We start from the raw sequence: 11,612 nt of genomic DNA, 5'->3' as shown, positions 1-11,612 counted from the left end.
TATGCCTATCTGAAACTAAAATTAACAAATCTCGTTTTCATATTTAATTTGCATAATATAGCACTTGTATTGAAAAATTATAACTTGGTATCCTTCAAACCTATTAGTTTTTCTTATAAATAATACATATACCTACCTGTATATTCATGAAGAAGTTAGCATTTTATTCCTTTTAACTTTCGACTATCGTATACATTTTAATGTGTTGGTCATAATATTTACGCTATGAATTACGATACAAATTGTCAGTTTATTGCGGCATAGTTTAAAGAGGATGTCAGCGCACTGTTAGTTTTCTCTCTCTGGTCCATTGCAACATTGACAAAACGCATTTAAGCAAAATACTTTTTTTCATGTTTCTGTATAATATTTGAGTAAAATTACCTATTACAAAAATAAATTCCTCTTGAATACTCAAAAAATGTCAGTGAGTGCATTTCAAATTCTTTCACTCCTGTTACTAAGGTCTGAAATTTAAAATTTATTTTTTTACCAAACTTTGTATCTATATATTATAATTATTAGGTATTCAATATTGTTAATGATGATAAATGTAAGATTCTAGAACAACTATTATAAGTATAACTATACATATATTGAGAGATAAGTATTTCAACTACCAATTTTTGTTGTTGAAAATATAAAATAACCCTTGTGAAAGTTTTGAGTTTCAATACAAACTAATTCAAATATTTAGTTCACGTAAATCGATGCATTATATTTTATAGATACTATTTGAAACAAGTACTTAAATTTGTACAAATTCACACAATTAGATATACTACTACAACTATATAACACTAAGGTATTATATGTTTTCATAATGCATATGTACATTATGGCATCATAGATATAATATAGTAACATATTAGCTATGAATAGATTTATTTCTAATAAATGTATGGGTACACACTACACACAACTTATTAACATGACTTGGCAGCATTCAAAATTATTTACCGCACATTAATCATGACTTCCATTTTCAAAATGTTAATGCTTACATTTTCCCAGTTATATTATTTGACTAATTAGTAATTAAAGTAAAATAATTATAATGCCTACGATGGGTTTTTGATCAATAATCCCAGATAATTTTCCATGAATCATGGTGACATAATTCACGCTTGTGCTTACAACTTACTGCAATTATTTAGATACAAACATTAACTATAATATAAATTCGAATGTAAATACATTAATAAATAGTGCGACGGAACACTTTCACTTGATAAATTGGTATATTAAAAATATCATGTGCGAGCTATTTTTATGATGATTTAATTTTTTTTTTATGTATCAATAAATTATTTAAACAGTTTTTTTTTACGATACATATGCCGATTTGTATAGGCTCACAATACACTGAATGATCGCAATTTTATTGCTTGTAACTGTGTAAGATAAACTGTAAAGAGTAAAGTATAGTGTATATACATAATACATATTATACATTATATAATATGACGTAGGTACCTATTTGAAAACTAAACTATAATGTACAGAGGTGCAATTTACGGTTAAATAATACCTACTATTATTTTATTAGCTATTATTCTATATTAAGCATAATTGTGTATCATTTTTTTGAATGTTTGTCCGGTCAATTGAGATTATCTACATATTATGTTGCATACATTTTAGTGGCTGATTCCATTTAAAGGCATTAATATCTAACATTATTATAGTACCTACTTATAATAATTGTATACCTACAAAAAACCCTTATAAAATTACAAAATTGATAGTTCCTTGTTAATATTTTAAAACACAACGCCAATATTTACAAACATTGTAATATTATAAGTGTTGTAGTATTTACCTATGCAATAACAATTTCAATACAATTCAATAGTAATACATCATCACAATACGTCAATAACTATTGTAGTTTTAAATTTTAAGGACATTGGTAATTGTAATGTTTTTAATATTTAGCAAGTGTTCTAGGTAATTGTATCATTTTTTTTTTAACGAAATAAATAAAAACAAAAATAGTTAAAATATATAATATATTATAATACATTAATAAGTTATTAGTTTTTTTTAGTTAATAGCTTTGGCTTTAACTGCCCTACCTGAATGGTTTTTTTAAAAATTATTATCGGAGTCTTAATTTAATTGTTATGAGAAATATAAATATTGATTCATTAACTATAGTCTATAATTTATTTGTCCGGAACATTCAATACTAAAATCTAATTATAACTATAGAATTCACATAATAATTAATATGAATATCGACGCGTATACCTAATTAAAATGTCTTAAATAATTAATTTATCAATTTGTGTCAATATGTGTAATAAATAATTAATTAGTTATTATTTATACTGTAGTAAGAACTCCATTTGGCCAAATTGATTGCAGTAAAATAAGATATTAGAGGTAAAAATGTATATTAAAGTTTGTTGATAAGATTTATTACTAATAATTAACATTATTGATTCGATAAAAGCACCAAGTTCCACCTGACTAGAAATAGATACCTAACCGCGTTATATACACACCGATTTTCACACATAAAACTCAAATGTGCCTCTTTGTAACTTTTTAGAAATTAAATATAAATCTCATAAATGTTTTCTTTATATCGTATAGGGTCAAAACACTCAAAACATTCCTTTACAATTGGACAGTATGGCCAACGTCTTCTTAATCTGTATACTAGAGTATAAGACATTTATTACCTGGATCGTAAAAGTCAAAGACATAACAAAATTGTTGATGCAAGCCCGTCTAAACTTCAAGGAAAATTATTAGAAATTGTGTTAGCACTCGGAAACTATATTATTATCAAAAGAGTCAATGCATGAAGTTCATCAACTCTAAACAGACCTACAGGAACAGAAGTTCTGTTTGACTGTCTGATTGTGCGGCTTTGGCTCGCCAATCACGTCAGCCACAAGACCATAATTATAATAATATGTTCTAAGACAAGACTCGCTACTCGTCGTTTTCCGCTGTGAAGGTTGGCACCACCAATGCACCATCCGTCAACCATCTAGTACCGTTTAGTCCTTCATGGCTCGACGTCCTCTCAGCGAGCCACGAGCTTCGTGTGCCGAAATGCCGCGGCGTCGGCGAAGGGCCCACTATGAATCACGATAAAATAATTTATCACTGCCCACTGAGGCTCGTTCTCTTCGCCCGCTCTACAGGCAAAACGTCCGTGCTCAAGCTGGGTTCTCGCGCCATAATAACTATGCACTCAACTCCATGCACCCAAGCTGTTCACTGCAAAGTGCCGTACTGACACAATTTGAGGGCCTCGCAATGACCGACCGACATTCCCACGTTCTACACAACGTGTCCGAGATGTTTTAAGAAAAATATAATATAATATAATATTAAAAATATAAATATTAAAACCATCTCGATATCAATGTAGGAAGATTATTTTTCCAAAAAATAGCCGTTAAATTTGACGAAACCAGCCTACCTCTAACAGTCTGATGATATTATGTTTTTAAACACACTTTGACTTGAAAAATAGTCAATAAGTAATCAATTTGGAGTTGCGACTTGTGAATTATGCCGACGCGCGACGGTGCATATGTTTATTATAAACATTATACACACAGACTTATAGAATAGTCAATTGCAATATGATATAATATTGATAGGTTATTAGTTTTTAAGTTTTTCAATAGGCTATACGTATGAACTATAGTAGCAGTTTTCGTTTTTTATACCTTGGGCTCTTGGAGTGTCTAAAATTTATAGAAGGAACACATATGATGCTTATATGCAATTGTTAATGTGAATTTCATTAAGTTAATTCGGGAGTTTCGTGCATATAAACGACATTTAAATCAGTATTAGGATAATGTGCATTAATTATTTAGTGCTATTGACGGAATCTCTTAAGCCCATTAACGATAATATATTATAAACATAATAACCAATGATATAATGCTAAATACATTAAATATTCATGATTTTAATGTACAACTAACAAGGATGATGATAAATAAAAATAATTATACCTACTACTTATAAACAAGTTTTAGGGATTTTCAGGAATTCGTCTCTCTAATGGGTCACGACAGTAATAACAATAATAACGATGGTAATAATATAACAAATAAAAAACGTTTTCTTCGACTATTGTCTTCTCCAAACGAAACCGATAAAAAAAATGGTCATTGGCCGAAGACTATACAACATTGCGTGTGTATATATACACCTACCCGCTACAACATACCTATGTATATAATTTATATATATTATAATATATGTATGTGGCGTGAGACATTACTGTGCAAGAGTACTGTGCCAGCCTGGCCGAGACAATGAATAAATTGCATGTGCACTGGTTGCATATCATTATTATGCAGACGCTGGATGTTTTTTCTCCCAATAAAGTATATCCTCTGGATGGATCTGCCCACAGCCGCCGCCGAAGCAACCACGACTGCGTGAGTGAGCAGAAGAAAGAACAGAGGCGACCACCTGTAATATTATTATTTAGGTGCCTACATTTTCACTATTTTTGTCACCACCACCGTATACCAACCACCATTTACCGGGTAAAGGGGTACCTGTATATTATTTTATTGCGATATATTCCGACATTCCGGTTGTACGCGTTCTCGTCGTCTCTCGGGAATAGGGTACGCTTGAAAGCATGACGCATGTATCGCAGAAATTATCCGAAATTTACATAATATAGACAAGACCTTATGTGATTTGATGGCCTATTCACCACTATACACACACTTTATACCACTTGATTATTGCGCATTATGTACGGGCTGTATGAATAGTTGAGAATTTTGACTAAAACAGAATACCTTCCTTGTTATTACTTATTATATCTGTATAACTTTAGACAGAGTTTAAAGTTTCAAAAATTAACGGGCTACTACGTATATGATTTTGATCGTTAAAAGATTTTATCATTTAATATATTGTAATATGTATATAGTATTATAATTCGCAGTATGTGCATGCTTATTAATACAAAATATAAAAGTAAAAATATGGTACTCAAGTTTTGGAAAACTATATTCATTACCTAGGTAGGTAGTTCACTAATTTGTTTGATGAACGGTATACGCCACTGTCATTATTATCACAACACTATAATTTGTATCAAACCAAAGATTTTTGACACAGTTAGTGACACTAGTAATATATATATTTTTGAAAATAAATAAATGTAAAAAGTCACATTCGAGCGTTTCGGCGTTAGTATGATCGCCATAATATGTCGAAGGGAACAAATTTCGAACAGTTTCTTCGGTAGAGGAGGCTGAGTTTTCTTTCTGGAGACCGGTCTCCCTCACTTTGAACTCTACTTTTGGACTGTCCACCCACTACACACCGAACTGTATACACGTCAGTTAGCTCATTATTTATGACCACATTTTATTAAAAGAACTTATATAGTTATATATAGTATAATGTAATAAACATATATATATATATATATAGGTACCATACGTAATCCAAACCGGATCTATAATCAGTGATCAGATCTGCGGCAAAGAACGGTTTGGTTCTGAGAGTATAAAAACAAACGATGTACAAGATCTAGTGGCATCCTATATTATTATATTATGCAAGTGTGTTTAATCTAACGTTTCGTACGTAATATGGTTCAATGGCCATCTTCAGAGCTGTGTTCACTATAGGCCGTGGCTGCAGGCGTCACATGTCTCGTATGACTGTGAGACATACCAAACAAAATTTCAGGCCGAGGATAACTGCTGCTATAGTCATCACGTGGTGCACGGTAAAAATGAAATAAACAATCATTTGAAAATAATCATACAAAAACAACAACAACGAGTTTAGTTAAAAGAGGATTGATAAAACATCCGGAAAAAGTAATACCTACCCAAAAGTCCCGAAAAGAACTCATCATTAATTGTGTATAATCTGCTCACGGATGGGAGTATATGATATAAATGACATATTATATGAATATATGCTATCATTTTTATGATGTTTTTATTGTATTATTAGGTCATGATGACTGCAGTTAATGAAATAATTTTAAACACACGGATAAAGTGTTGATAATATTTAAATGGTTATTTAAGACACGAGTTTAATACGTTTAAATGATTAACAATTTGTACCTGCCCAATCAAACGCGTTTTTCGGTCTAGCGGTTTTCGGATGTAATACGTACGGAAACTCATTAAATTTCAATTATGTACGTGTACATAGAAATATAGTTTTCACAGAATAAAATATGTACCTATTATGAGTTTTTACTTTTATTTCGATCATATACGGTAAGTGAGTATTACAATTATTTAAAATATAATTTTACAGTCTATATTATCATACAGTGGGTACCATTATTTTTATTCTATGAATTATGATGAATATTTGTATGAGTTTCGTTGAATAATAAACAATATTACTAACTGTTACAGATATTTGAAAAGAATACTAATAAATTATATTAGTTTAATCTTACAGTTTTTGTCTAGATTGAATATCAGTTAGGCATAAACTATCCACTCCATGCTGAGTAAGTGAATAAAAATTCTAGATCTTACGTTTCCCTAACCTACACTATTTTGAATACATTAATTGAGTAAATAATGTCTTAGGAGTAGCATAATTAAAGTTAAATGCAATTTATAAGTTAATGACATTATTTATGGATAATCGTATTATTCGTATATTACTGTAAACAAGAAAAAAGATCCCAACAACGTGTAATAACCGCAGAATAAATTTTACCTGTAAGTCACTTTAAACATTTAAATTCAAGGTTTGTATAAGGATTTGTATTTTCTAATGAATTTATATTAAAAATATTCTATGGTAAAATCATCATTAATGGTAATGTTTTGTAATACCCACGGAAACAAATGTATAATAGGTACCGATAAATATTATTTGAATAATATATATATATATATAGCGTTTTAAATAACCCGTTGAATACTAAAATAATACTCACAATACAACAAGTATTTTAGTTTAGCACGAACACTAAAGTTGATTTTATAAATAAAAAACAATACAGAATGCATTGTGTAGTTATCAAACTAACTATTTATTTTTGGAATTCATCACACGAGGTTTGATCTTAATCTTTTTTCATTGAATTCTTAATAGGTACTAATCAGATGTGCAGAAACTATAATGATGAGTTTCAAATTATCATCTCGGTTATAATTTGCAAGAAAATTATAGGTATATAGCTGTTTCGTGCGTTTTTATGAAACATTAGTAATTTGAATTCATAAGTGAGATATTAAAATAATGATAATGGATAATACAAATAGGTAGGTACGAGGTAGGTACCAATTAAAGGTATGTGTGAATTTGTTTTCCTACATTTGTTCAAAACCAAAATAGTTTATTGAATCGTATCAAATTAACTGTTAAGTTGCAGTGATAGTATTATTTATTCATGTCTGTAGATAATAATAAGAATCTAAAGCACGTATACTGTGTACATAATAATGGGTGTAGTCGTTGGCCATTGCCAAGTTTTGAAGAATTACCCATAATACTGTTTCGTTCGTCATAATTTTTGTTATGGGCAGTGCATGTTACATCTAAGTTATAATATTGTAACGCCCACGCCAATTTTCCCGGAAAAAATACTGAAATTGGTAGGTAGTTAACTAAATACTTACCGGCGTGGTTTTTAATCTCATAGGAGAGATGAGGAGTGTGAGTATTACTTGGTGAACATAATGAGCAAGTTGTATAGTGGTATCCATAAGTGGTAGTATATAAATTGTACACTTATTATGAACGAAAATAATCACATATAATAGTATGACGTACTATATCAGTAATTACCTAATCATATAGAAGTACATTCCGTGCGTCACTATATTATTGGCGTCCGATATATTATTTTATTATTTGCATGCATTATTATCGTAGTGAGCGCTGACATTACGCACGTTTATCCAAAATAATATGTAATAGTGTAACGTACCTACATAGTACGTTTATCTGCTGTGTTGATGTTGAGACCAGTGTTTCCTAAACTTTTTGCAATGGTGGCCCATAAATTTAATCTTTATTGGGTACTCGAGCCCCTACTAAAAAAAAAAAAGTCAAGTATGCCATAAATTTATACTATTTTTACTATAATCAATTTTATCATTCTCACCGATATGATAACAGATATTCCATAATCGTAATGAAATAATATAAATACTTCTAAAAATATGTCATTCATTCTACAATACTAGTCGGACTTCACATTATTATTATACAATATGGAGGTACCAATTTACGGCTAAAAATAACAGTTATTGTAACCACGAGTCTCGATCCGTCAAAAAGATTCACACTATTGGGTCGCGACTCATGGTTTGGGAAACGCTGGTCTAGACGATGTATATTACCATTAGAACCTATACTAAAATAACTGTTTCAACTTGTTTCTTTGCAAGATAATTACAATAACACTTGTATATTAAAACAATATTACATTTAACTGAAATAAACAATATGGTGAAGTTCAATATTATCAGTGTATAGACATTGTATGTGTTGGAAAAATCGGGAGACTGTGACCTTAAACACGGTCTTCGAGGTGTACGTTGTCAATTCAATATTTCTTTCAATGTCATAATATTTAATTCATAGTAACATGCATACAATACTGAAACTGACAATACTATACACAAAAAATGTTGAACAGATAAAGACGGCCGTCGTCCGTGGTCAATGGATTCTTTCCGTTTTTATAATTTCGTAACAACAATTATTATTATTATTTCGATACACATCACCAACATTCTGTCCCATTACGGATACGCGGTTTCGACTTTAAGAGTCCAATAATTCATAATTTAGGCATCAGTGGCCTAATCAGCTGATTAAGTGTCGCTTCCATAATATTGTTCTATGATAGTATGCATGCTTTTCCAGCTGGGAATGGCTTGGGATCGCAGCAAGGTTTTCGATTGTACGACAACGGCCACCAACGGGCTTTTTTTTAAAATTTTGAAATGAAATTTACAATCTGTATGTAGTGGCATACTGAGTAAATGCGATATAGAAATATATACATACAAGTTCGAAGTATAATTAATTATTCGAATTTCAAAGATACAGAGAGAATATTAAAAGTCAATAATTACTCGAAGACATGAATTATTTTGTGGAAAGCAGTCACCCATTAACGATACTTTTATTAGGTGGATTTTTTTTCTTTAAGTCAAATAGGTCTCGAAACCATTTACGTTTTAACCTTCTTGCGGGGTTACCGGGAATTCTTGTACTAGCAAAGATTTCTAGCAAGTGGATTTGGACGATTCATACACTAAAGGCATTTTGACTTTTGAGGTCTGAGTGGATATTACGGTTAGAGATGTAAGGAGGGGCATTAAGTAATTTACGTAATGCTATACTTTGAGAAGTTTGTATTTTGCTTATATTAGTCTCCTTTGCATTTGCCCAAAGTTGCAGGCCGTATGTCTACATGCCACATTTCATATTGCTTGTAAGGCGTACACCGTGTTATAGCTATTTATATTTAGATAGCTATAATCATCGATGACTTAGTCACACAGACACATAGGTGTATCAGAAAGTCAGGATATTCTATACTTACATTAATATAGGTACTATGTAGTAATATATATAAATAAGCCGACGAAAAATAACAAAAACACAGCCAGGCAGTATATTTTTGCGAGAAATCAATTTTTAATTGTACGAGACAGCTGACGGCTGTAATACACACCTAATAATATATCATCGTATCGTCGAGCCACAGATTAATAATAACTATAGTAATAAGCAAGCAACCCGTATAATTACCCAGCATTAATATCCTCGACCCTCCCAGCAGCTCCTTCTTTACGCATTAAATGTCTACAACACTTAAATGAAACACGCGGATCACACACCTGTCATTATCAGCATATTATTATTATTATTATTACTATTACTATTTTATCGTGTGGCCGGTTACTCCTCTGTGTAAAAAAAATGGATTTAGCGCTCCCACTTTGAGCCACCACAAACTTCAGACCAATGACAATATATTTTGTACAATCTATCTCCAAACCAGGATTGAGGGGGCTCTCCTTCTTGACTATAGACCCGGGCCCGTAACGAACATCGAACAATATAGTGATAGTAGGGTAGTACGTTTCCTATAATACATGGATAATGGATTTAATATTATTATTTGGCATTGGGCCCAAAATTATCTTAATCCGGGCTTGTCTATTTGCAACGCGGATATTAAAATTTGCAGGAAAATTCGATTTCTCGTCGGGGGTTCTAAACATCAACGTAGTATTATTAAATTCATTTTGAAATATTAACTTAATAGCTATTGTTACCTAATATTTTTCAATGCATTTGAAAAAATGTACGTAAACAAAAGTTTTGAAATTTTCATCTCACACATAACACGGGAAAACCAATCAGTACAAACCTTGTGAATTTTTATTGTTCTAAATAAATGATTCGACTACACATAAAAAGGGACATATAAATGTGTACAACTTATGAGTACCTATATAATATATTCAAATTTGTTTTTTTTTAAACTTAAAATTAATATGATATTATAATATGTACAAACAAATTAAATTGTATTGCCGGTTTTATATATTATTAATTGTAACCGATTCATAAGCGTCAAGTTGAATAATACATATTATTATGTTTAAGTAGAGCACATTTTTTAAAATTTAAACACATTATTATTTCATTTAAACTTTTATAGTGTTTCTTTATAATTTTTGTTACCACAATACGATCACGAATGTCGTGGAAAATTCTGAGATCAACAGTTCCTACGACAGAATATAAAACTTAAAGTAAATCATTGCATACTATTACATTTTTACATTCGTTATATATATTGTTATAATCTTTTTGTAGCATTAGTTCTAGATTTGATGAAATCATTTATTCACGAAATGGTTGAAAGTTAAAATATTTATATTACGTAATACGCGTGACTTTTATAATTTTTTAAACAATATATTTCATGCTCAAAATCAAATATAATATTTAGATAGTTTCATAATATCAAAATATAATTTCTTGTACTGAACTACGTATTTGATACTTTAAGTAGTAATTTTGTACACGGGACTGCAAACAACAGATAAGAACTATTTTGTTGTTGTTATTATTGATATTTCTTTAAAATATGTTATTTGTATGTAGTTATATAAATTCATAGATTCACTTAAAATGCTCTGCGCTCATCCCTCTTTATTTTTTAATTAAGAATTTATTCAAATTCTGATTTTTGGAATTTTTAAATATAGGTACTTAATTAAAGAATAAAGATCATATTTCCTCATGATACTTACACTTTTTATGCCATTAATAAATTGTGCAGGGTCCTGTGGGCAATAGCGATAAAAACTTCTTATTCAAAATAAGAACCAACCCTTTTTCTGTAAATTATTAAACACGTGATTTTTTTGAAATGTTGATGCATATAAATTGAAATTGGAACGAACAGTTTCTGAGTTATTAAACTTTAAACACTGTGGATTATTGCTAAAGAGTTATTACTCTTAATAATGGTTTTCATCATAAAATATAAAATATATGTTATATTCAGTCTAGTACTTACTATACTTATGTTTTTAAAACGTGATATTATGCCTACCTATATATTTATATTTACTATGATAATT

This window comes from Myzus persicae, unplaced genomic scaffold (assembly GCF_001856785.1).
Source record: "Myzus persicae strain clone G006 unplaced genomic scaffold, MPER_G0061.0, whole genome shotgun sequence".
In the NCBI taxonomy this organism is placed as follows: domain Eukaryota; kingdom Metazoa; phylum Arthropoda; class Insecta; order Hemiptera; family Aphididae; genus Myzus; species Myzus persicae.
The sequence above is the reverse complement of the archived record's forward strand: the minus strand, read 5'-3'. Positions refer to the sequence as shown.